Source organism: Empidonax traillii, unplaced genomic scaffold (genome assembly GCF_003031625.1).
Source record: "Empidonax traillii isolate 1590-97213 ecotype Southwest subspecies unplaced genomic scaffold, ASM303162v1 scaffold25:size3598162, whole genome shotgun sequence".
Classification (NCBI taxonomy): domain Eukaryota; kingdom Metazoa; phylum Chordata; class Aves; order Passeriformes; family Tyrannidae; genus Empidonax; species Empidonax traillii.
Genome location: NW_020955218.1, coordinates 1,627,415 through 1,637,653, shown reverse-complemented (window position 1 = coordinate 1,637,653; position 10,239 = coordinate 1,627,415). Strand labels below are relative to the sequence as shown.

The following is a 10,239-nucleotide window of genomic DNA, read 5'->3' as shown; positions in this document are numbered from 1 at the left end:
AACTTTCAAAGCAGTACAACAGGATGAACAAAGAAAGCAGCAATTTTTGTCACGTCAGACTTGACAGTAACTTTTGTCGAGATGGAAGAATCCTTTCCAACTGCTCCCGAGCACTAACCTCAAATGGATGACTGCATGAGGTAAGAGAGGACTTCTTCAGAATATAGAGTTAAGTTACTGCAGTGAATGGATAAGCAGGTTATTATTGTATGAGAAGGAAGCCTGCGTTTAGAAGCAGCTAAGTACTAAACACCCTTAAACACGTCTTAGGACGACATCCTGCAGAGATTAAGCCCGCACCATAACACAATAACTAAACTAAAGGAACAGACACGCAGGCATTACAAACCCTTGCTCTGCACTTATCTGAGATAACAATAAAGAGGCTGAAGGCGAGACAAGCAGCAGCCTGTGCGAGCCGCGGGCGGTGTATGCGGTGCCTCACGTAGGGGTGCCATAAGCCCTCTGACGACGGAAGCACCAGCGGCACTTCGTGACCCCGAGGCTGCCGTGCCGCGGGTCACCGGCGCTGCGGGCGGTGAGGCCGAGCGGCACCGGCGGCCGTCCGAGAGCAGGGGCAGCCCCCGCAGCGCCGCTCCTGCTCCTCCTCCGCCGGCACTCGGGGACGAGCCGCGAGGTGCCTCTGCCCGAGCCGTGTAAGCGGGTCACGGCGCCGGCCCGGATCGCCCGCGGGGGTCGCGTCCCCGTCCGCGGCGGTGCCCTGTGCCCGCCGCCCCGTGCCCGCCGCGGCCGCTGCCGCCGCTCCCCGCGCCGCGCACACACCGCGCTCCGCCGCGCCGGGGCCGCTCCCCCGGGCGGTGCCGAGGCGCGAAACGGACGATCCCCGCAGCCCCGCCGGGGGTCACTTGCCTTGGCCTCATGCCGCTCATGCTGTTGCTGCCGCCGCCGGGGCTGGAGCGCGGCGGGACCGGCCCGTCCCTGCCCGTCCCTGCCCGCCGCGGGAGGGGCGGCTGCGGCGGCGCGCGCGCACCTTGGCAGCTCGCGCGCCCCTGGCCCCGCCCGCCCCGGCGCGCGCGGGCAAAGGCCCCACCCCACCCCTCCCCGCCCCGCCCCTCCCTCGGAGCGGCGCACGGAGGGAAAAAAGGGGGAGGGCGGCGGAAAGCGGCGGCTCCAGCCCCTGGGTACGCGGCGAAGAGGAGCGGAGGAGAGCGACGACAACGGGAAGGCAACAAGTGGTGGCGGCCAACGCGGGCTGTTCTCCCCGCCGCCACGCGGTTCTCCCCTCCTCCCACCACAGCCCCTCCGCGGTCCCGCTGCTCCCCCCCGCTCCCCGCGGCAGTGGTTCGCTCCCAGGGCTCGAATCGCAACAGGCCGGGCGGGGATTGGAGGAGATGAAAAAAGGGGGCGGGGCGAGGCGCCGACCGTTTAACACACACACACAGGGCCGGGGGGACGGGGTCGCGCCTTGTGCTCTGGGAGCGCGGGACGCGTGAGGGAGGCGCCGATGGAGCCGGGACACGGCACCCGAGCGACCCGCAAAAGGGGGAAAGGCGGCAAATCAGACCTAAGAAACAGCCGGCGAGGCGCTTGTAAAATCGTCTCGAGAAAGGACGAAGTACATTCGTAGGGTCGGGGCTGGCTGGGGAGAAGCTCGGAGCGGTGCTCGTAGCAACCTGTCCTGCTGGGACCCCGATGCGCTCGGGAAAAGGCTCCTGGAGCAGTGTTACAGAAGGTGAATGCTGCTCTGCTCCCATTGTCCTTGTCTCCTGCTAATCGAGTCAGCTTGGGAGACCCAGATATTGCCTAATCCCTCGGGTGACACTGAGGTGACGGTGCTGGCACGGGCTGCACAGGGAAACGACAGAGCCCTGGTCTCCAGGAGAGTGCTGAGAGGAGCACGGAAGTGTTTAGTGTGCATGTAGGATCACAGGTGTAAGTATGCAACATCTCCCTTTTCATTTGCTCTCAGAAGCCCCTGGTTCCCACCTGATCCAGCAGGCAGGAGGAGCACGGTCACGGCTGCCCAAAGATACACACGTATGTTTGTATGCTGTTCATATATAAACGTGTCCTTCCAACCTGTGCACTTCAGCGTGTACAAGCAGTGCACACGCTTGTGCTGCCCTGGCCACACTCAGCTGAGACTGCCCTTGAGCCCTTCAGGCGAGGGAACCAGGCAGCGAGCACCAGAATGGAGCAGGAATGCAAACCAACACAGCACCGTCCATGATGCAGGGATTAGGAATCAAGCACAAACCCAGGAAAATAGCAACAGAAATAAGTACACCAGTCTTCCTTCAAATAGGCTTCTTCAGCAGAGATAATTCAAACACCTTTCACATCCAGAACCACACAGTCCCAATGTTGCTGGTACCAAAGCCACAGTCTCACAACCCCACCTGAAGAGAAGTTTTGGTCTCTACAGTCTATTAGGGATTTTGGCAGCTGTGAAAAGCAGTCAGATACTGCAAGACCACATGATAAAACACCAAACAGATACACCAAACAGACATCATTCATAAGAGATGCATAAAATGAGTTCATGATACGGCTGAGCAAATTCTTACTACAGTGTGGTGTGACAAATATCAGCCAGAAGTGCACAATTCCCAATTCACTGTCTATATCCATGTCTGAGAACAGATGGAGGAAAGCCTTTAGCTGATCTAAACTTGGCTCAACCCACCCTGTTTACTGATGGAGTTTCCATGAGCATAGAAATTAGAGCTACTGGTTGCAATCACTGGAGAGCCTCAGCCTGCTGATTCAGCTTACGTGCTGGAATATCTGGCAAGGACACCTGTCCTTACCTGAGCAGATGCACAAAGTCATGCCCATACAAGAACCAAAGGGTAGCAACAGTCGGGGGATTTTCCCCCTTGGAAATCAGGGAAGGTCACTGACAGAGCAGTTCTTTGCAGGTGAGGCAGCAGCTTCTACCTGTTCATAACCAATATATCAAGGTGTCCTCCTCGGCAAAGCTGCAGGTTGAGGATGTGTTAGATTACCGAAAAATGAAAGCAGACTGAGGAGTAGGTTTACACAAAGTGATTTGGGAGACGTTTTAAAATGCTCTCACAGTGTGTGCAGTGATTACTGGCTGAGCGCTCCGAACAGTCAGGAGGAGGGCTGGCAGTTTAACAGTAATCTTTGTAAAGTGCTAATAAGGACCCAAACAATTCCCATTAGGGAACTGGAGAGCCATCTGCACTCTAGCAGGAGGCTGCCTATGGCATCCACAGCAAGACTTGTACATCTTGGCTCAATATTTTGGAATCCAGCACCAGAGAGGCTTAGTCATATGACAGGGTTATTTGCATCATTATGCTGTTGGATTCCCAGAGAAGTTTTCACAATGCACTGTAAGAGGAAGGGTTTAAACAAGTAGAACCAAAGGAAAAACAAAGCACTGTACTGCCTCTGCATGTCCCTTTTCAGTGCATGCACGTGGTGCTCAGAGTGGGAGGAGGGTGGCAGGCAGTACCGTATAGAACTTAAGGCTCATAAAGCACACTCATAAAAACTGCAACAGCGGTACAAAATGGGCTATTTTGCAAAATAAAAGCAAGTTAAGGCAGCTGAAATCCTGCATCACAGCCTGGTAGAAGCTTGATGTTCCAGACTGGTGATGGGCAAGGGAAGTCCACCACTGCATTTCCCTGAGGGCTTTACAGAACTGCTGGTTTGCACTGGGCTGGGTAAGTCACCTCGCCCCAGCCAAGCAGTGATTGACTCCCTGTGAATTCGTGCCTGCAAGCTCTGTAAAAACTGGGTGTTGGCACTCCAGAAGTGACCGCTAGTAAGCACAGCAGCTGTTGAGGAAGCAATCCCAAACCAGCCCAGGGAAAATACTGTGGTTCAAGATTGAGGTCTTTAAAGGAGGTGAGCTGCTACTGTTCAAAATAAAGTCAGATTATAATAGAGTGTCCCCTCTTGAAAAGTCTGTGTGGCAAAATAAGGCCTGCTTTTTTTACGTATTCTGTTTCTAGAAGAAATTACTGAAGGTTCATAAGAGCCAGGTGTTGCTCCGAGGAGCATAGCAAGGGAGAGAAATTACAGAAGAAAACTGAAGAAAGTTTTTGGTATCTCTACGATATCAAAGCTATTTTCACAGTAAAAATAGCCAGGGAATCTTAAATTCTATTCTGACAACCTTCCAAGGCTCAGGACTTGCCAGGTGCATGACTGCTCCTGTGGGAATTTGTAATGTCTTTAAAAACCAAGAACAGCAAATTCCACTGGAAGCATACTGTCCCAGGGCAGAGTCCCCACATCTGGAATTAGCAAGGAAAAACGCAGCAACTGGATTTTCCAACAAGAAGGCGATCACCAAACTACAGCACTGGAAAGGATACTGAGAGGTCATCTAACTCCATCCCTGCAAAAGCATTTCTGCCCCATCTGTTTCACCCCTTAAAGACCTCCCCAGTGCTGCAGACACCACAGTCTATCCAGGCAAGATGTTCTTTTCTCACAATTCACTCATTTTGCCTTTAAAAAAAGTTTTCCCTAATGATTAACCTGGATCTTTTCAACCACAATTTACATCTAGTTCTCATCCTACCCAATTGAAAGAAAACATTTGTTCCTCTTACTCCTGCTACAGCCTTTTAGAAGCATGAAGATTTCTCTTGTCGCTCCTTACTACATTCCCCAGATCTGAAACTCCATTTCTTCTTGCCTGTCTGCCTGGTTTAGATTGTGAGACTGTTGATTCATGGTGTTCCCCTTTGGTGGCTCTCACTGTAGTCCATGTCTTTCCTGAATTTCTCTGGGCAGGAACAGCATGCAGCGTGTTCCCAGTTGAGGCCTTACCAGTGTGATGCAGAATGGAAGGAGTACTTGGTGTATTCTGCAAACATCCCTCCTGTTTATACATCTTATACATTTACAGTGCAAGAGGGTTGTTTGTATTTTTTTTACTTTATACAACGGTATTTGTAAAAGTCAAGGCCACAACATGAAACCAGAGCTCTACTGAAGCACCTCCGTTGACAGGAACTCTTATCTCCTGTATGCAAATGTTTCTGTTAAAAGTCACTGTATTTAAATTACCACCTGCTGGAAGCAGTTTGATCGGGGATCTCCTTGATGAGTTATAGTCTTGTTTTCTCGTGCTCACATTTACTTGGACAGCTAGAGCCATTTTTTTTTTTTTTAATGTAAAAGTAATCTTGTACAAATCAGCAGCGGAGCACTTCCAAAAGATGAACAGTTTCCAGAAGAAACTGAAGGACTAGTCTAGTCTAGAGAAGTCTTAAAATCTGCTGTCTTTGCAACTGTTAGCAGGAAGAATTGTCCAGTTCTGGAGGAAACACAGCACTGAGTTGCTAAGCAATAACATAGGTATTCTACCTGTGTTTGAAATGCAAGGTAGAAGTTACCAACCACCCAGCATTCTCCTGTTGCAAGTGATTATTCACTGCACAGGCATTTGAATAGTTATAATATTTATGAAATTATGCCTCTTCCACCACCCCTGAACACCCATGCACACACTAATCTGGACTGATGTTGTGTGCTGGGGTGGGACCTGAGTTCCAAATAAATTGCTGTTGATGTTTTGTTACAAGAAGACAAATACAAATCTAATTTACTTGAAAAAAACCTACCAATTGGGTCACTAAGAAAAAGTAGAAACTTCTCTAGATAAACTTATGCAGCTAAAGAGGGAAATAAAAAGATGGCCCATCAGAGACAGTAAATTTTGATCACATAGAAAAATGTCTCTAACCCTCCACACTGAGAAAATAAGCTTTCAAATAGGAACCAATAAAGAAAGTTTGTACATGCAAATCTGCTGAGTGTTCAGTATAGACTTTAGTACTTGGAAACCTTGTAGGAATAAGAGAGGCTCTGGGTCTGTGCATACACACCACAGACAATTTCACTTGTTCTCAGATTTTTCCAAGCAGTAACATACAAAATAGCAGCTGGATTTGCTGCTATGACTCAGGACTGTGGGCATATGAGAAGGTGATGAGAAACACACAACTTTCACTTCACTATACTGTAAAGTTTTAAGTAGAAGTAACCCAGAACAAAGGCTACACAAGGGCAGAAAACTCCCTTCCAAAACTGTACATTATGCTAAGGGCTGGGAAGAGTAGCCCAGCTGAGTTTCACTTCATGCTTCCTTTAGAAAGAACAGCTCAAGTGTGTGAAGAGGTGCAGAATCAGCCAAAGCAGTAAAAAAAGTGCTTGCCAATGAAGAAAATATAGATATGCAAGAAGACAATACCCAGATGAAGTACTACTAGACTGTTGTCATACTATGCAATTAATACATTAATCAAAAAATCAGAAGTACAGCATTTCCTTGTACTCACCAAAATGAACGGATTTAAATATACCATGGCGAAATGCAAGCAAAAGTCCTTCAAGGTCGTCATTGAGACACTTCATTGGTTCTTCATCTAATTCAGGCCATAAAATTCCATACAAGAGCTGCCTGTAAAGCTGAGACTGGTTTAGTCCATGTAGCATGCATTAAGGTCTAAAAGGCATGTTTACTATTTGGAGTTTGGATTAATGGACAGCCTGAGCTGCGTTTCCTATACTTGCTTTTAAAGCAACAGCTTTTTACTCCTTTAACCAAGTGCATAGAGCAGCTCCCTTGTGGTGTGGTCTAGAAAAAACTGACAGGCCCAAATCTCAAACAGGTATGGGACAAACTCTTAACCATGGTTGGGTTCTCTTTAGCAAAAGGCTCCATTGTGCTGGTTAAGAACCTTATTGCTTTAGTAGTACTACTGGAATTGTCCTTTGACAAGCTGTAAAAGAGACCCTACCTATGTTCCATCCAAATTCATCACTGTTTAGAGAGGTATTAATAAAAAGGGAAAAGTAAATCAATGAAGTCACTTTATTGATCCTGAGAACGTGAAACTACTATTAATAAAACATGTTGATGTTGTTTTACGGATAGGTCAAAGTCCTGCTAAGGGTGTGTTTGTCATTCTAATTTATGTGCAGCTTCATCAACAAAGTATTTGCTATTGCAGTATTGTATTTATTCATCTCCTGTTTTCCTCCCCCACTGCCAGAACATCTGCTAAACGTTTCTGAATCTAAGCTTGTTGGGATAGGGCCCATTACTTTTACATATTTATGAACTGTGTGGTACACTGGCACTCATTCAGCACAGACCGCTTCCCAAGGCTCATGCGCGAATGACATCAACCGGTGTGGGTTTATGTGCAGGAGATCCACATGTGCAGGGGTCACAGAGGGGGCTGGAAATGCAGCTACATCCAGAAGTATTTAAGCTCCACTGCTGCCGAGGAACAGAGCTATCTACCAATATACGAATGATGCAGGAATGCAGAAGAGGAAGAACAGGTATTTACAGTGTCCCCAGGAATAGTAATGAAGAGTAATGGGCTAAAACTGAATGAAAAGACGTTATATCTGACTCCAGAAAACATCCAGAAATATCACCAAAATATTTTTCAGTTCAGTCAAACAGTGCAACAAAACAAAAGCTACTATGATTGTGTTGGTATAACAGGCGGGACAAAGCAGAACACAGGACTGGTTCTGTGGATGGAAAAATGAACAAATAATTAATTTCTGGTTTTGTTTTGTTTTGTTTTTTCCTGTAGTAGCCCAGCCTCTCATGCCAACACTCACACAGGCACAGCTTTATGCTATTTACACACTGAGGGGAGTGTGTTCGGCCGTTATTGTACAGGGCACTCACACACGTGACTCCCATTACACGAACAGTAGCCGTGTTCATAAACTGCCCTTCTGTGCCTGGGCTGAGTGGACCTGTCCCTATTTGCCTTCCCAGATGGTTTGCAAACAGTGCCTTTCCAAAGTCGAGGTTGTAAGATTTTCAAACCTCGTGAGAAAGAACGTACCCCATCTCCTCTCAACTGTGAGAGCTCTGAGGATCATTTGTCTGCCTAAATCCATGCCAGCAAGAGCACAAGCACAATCACAGCCTAATAGTCTTAATGAGATTACAGCCAGAGATGCCCTAGTGCTGCCGTCTGGCCAAGGAACAGAACAAGCACCAAATTCATCTGGAGGAAAAAAAAAAAAAATCTCCTTGGCTTTCATGTGACCAGGCTGAAGGTTGATCAAGATTTCAGATCTATGGTGTACAAAATATCTTTTTTTTTTTTTTGAAGCATTATTTTTTCACAAAGCAGCATATTATTTTCACAGATCTCTAGGACATTTTTCAGGACAGAATTAAAAACTGATGATCATACTGCTCTGTAACATGATTACATTTATAGATGTCTATTGTTAGCCATGCTAGATTGATTTCACCCACGGTTACTGTCTGTGTGCTTGGCTACGACATCCATGTGGTACAGTGGAGCGTGGTTGATCTTTGCCAATGTAATAATTCTTTTTATCAGCAGTTTAGCTGGTGCATCTGTTTATCTCACTGGAATGAAATTGCTTGTAACTCTATCCTACATAGGGCAATCTTTCTGCACCTGTTCAAGCATTTGATTTACTTACTGCTTAAATTCTTAATCTCAGCAAAAACAAATAAGTTAGCTTGTCTAACAAAGGCTGGAACGGTGAATGAAATGAAAAGCTGATATAGTACTGTATTAGCTGGCTAGAGCACAAAACCTGGTATTACGGTACAGATTGTGCAGTGCTCGCTGCAAACTGCAGATCTCATCGAGCTTGCCGTGAGAAACCTGCTGCCGACGGGTGAGGCTGCAGCTCCTGCAGGAATTCACGCCTAGGACAGAAAGCCAGCAGTGCATTCATGGATTTTGCGTGAAGCCTAGAGCCAGCACACAAGAAAATCCCTTTCCTTAGGCACAAGAACCCCGAGAATTTGATAGCTAATGACAAACAATAGATAACATTTGCAGCAGAAGGTACGAGAGGCCGGCTGGGTCAGTACTCACAGAGCAAGGCTGAGTAAGTGACCTTCTTCCCACATGAGTCAACTCCTCCCCGACAGGTGCTCATAGTTCGCCCGCCTCTGCAAGGGCTGCCATCTAAATTAGAGCCCCCTCGCCCTGCCCCCACACGGGTTTCTCCTTGGAGGGCTCGTACTAACAATCTTCTCTCTCTCTAGGCTCGCCAGGTAAAGCCAAAATTTAAAAGAAAAGGGGGTCTCAGATGGAAATCGCCTTCTGCAAGTCTTTCCCAGAGCATCTCGCAGGGTCTCGGGGAGGCTGTGTGATGATGGGTCTGGCTGCCAATTCGTCACTGTTGCCACAGTAACGGAGCAGTGGTCCCCCGTGGCTTCCTAAGGCGGCGGCAATGGGAGCATCGAGTGTGTGTATTTCCTCCTCCTTTGAGGATTCCTCTGACCTGGGTAATCCACACATTTCTTTAAAAAAACTGTTTAATAGAGAAGGTATTTCCCTCACACCCCCCATACGTACCCTCCTCCTTCCTCCCCCCTCCCCCCGCCTTAGTTACTCCACTCACAGAGCTCTACAGCATCTTTAAACCTTGTTTGCATAGTAAAGGAAAGCTGGCATAACCCCGGGAGAGCCGCTGGCTTCCTCTGGGAAATACCATGTCTTGTGAAAACAGGAGAAAAGAGACCTTGTTCTGGTAAACATGTGAACACGAGCACGCGCTCAGCAGTGTTTGAAGAAGTGCTAGGACAGAGCGATATAATCTTGTCTCTGTGAGCAGGTGAATGAGCAGTTGACACAGCAAAAGGGGATTTTTCTGCCAAGTGTTTCTCTGCCAACACAACCAGGCACAAGTGTGTCTGTGAGGCCCTATTACAGCGACGGGGAAGCTCGGGGCCGGCAGAATTCCTTTGTTCCTGTCCCCTCAACTGAAAAGTCTTGGTGTTATCTTTTCTGAGCCTTAATATTGCTGTTTTGCATTTATTTTTGTTATAACGTTGACATAAACATTATCAGTAATGGTAGGCAGGACAGTCCACAGCAGCAGAGACCCTGGGCTGTAGTCAGAGAAGCAGCCAGGGCTGCAGAAGCAGGAGTTATTTTGCTGGACAATGAACAATTCAGCCTTGTTTTGGAAAGCAACTCCTTGGATAGTTAAATAATACCACTTGTTTATGAGACAGACTATTTATCTCATCTTCTTTAGAAAATGTTGCTGATGGTTCTTTGTTGCTTTCCTTATTATTCTCTCTTAAAGCCAAGTGCTTCTTTTAAGGTAATGGATTTCCTCTCTCAGGATGCCAGTGACAAACACAGCTCTGTGTGCATGTAGGTGGTGTGGACAAAAACAAACACACAAGTAAAACCCACACATCTGCTTTCTTAACTAAATTTCCTGCCCTCACATTCAACTCAGTTAGTTTGAGCT

At 47.5% G+C, this 10,239-nt stretch overlaps 1 protein-coding gene across 6 annotated transcripts in view; it reads right to left on the bottom strand.

The window, feature by feature from the left end:
- The window catches only part of MICAL3 (microtubule associated monooxygenase, calponin and LIM domain containing 3), a 169,122-nt gene extending 159,990 nt beyond the window's left edge, over positions 1-9,132 (bottom strand). For 4 of the 6 annotated variants that reach the window (XM_027905472.1, XM_027905518.1, XM_027905480.1 and 1 more), the window contains exon 1: positions 8,847-9,130. The gene's annotated coding sequence lies outside the window, so the exon portion shown is untranslated. Of the gene's footprint in view, positions 1-8,846 lie in introns of all 6 variants that reach the window. The other 2 variants (XM_027905499.1, XM_027905509.1) reach the window with 2 other exon arrangements.
- Positions 9,133-10,239: the final 1,107 nt, after the last annotated feature.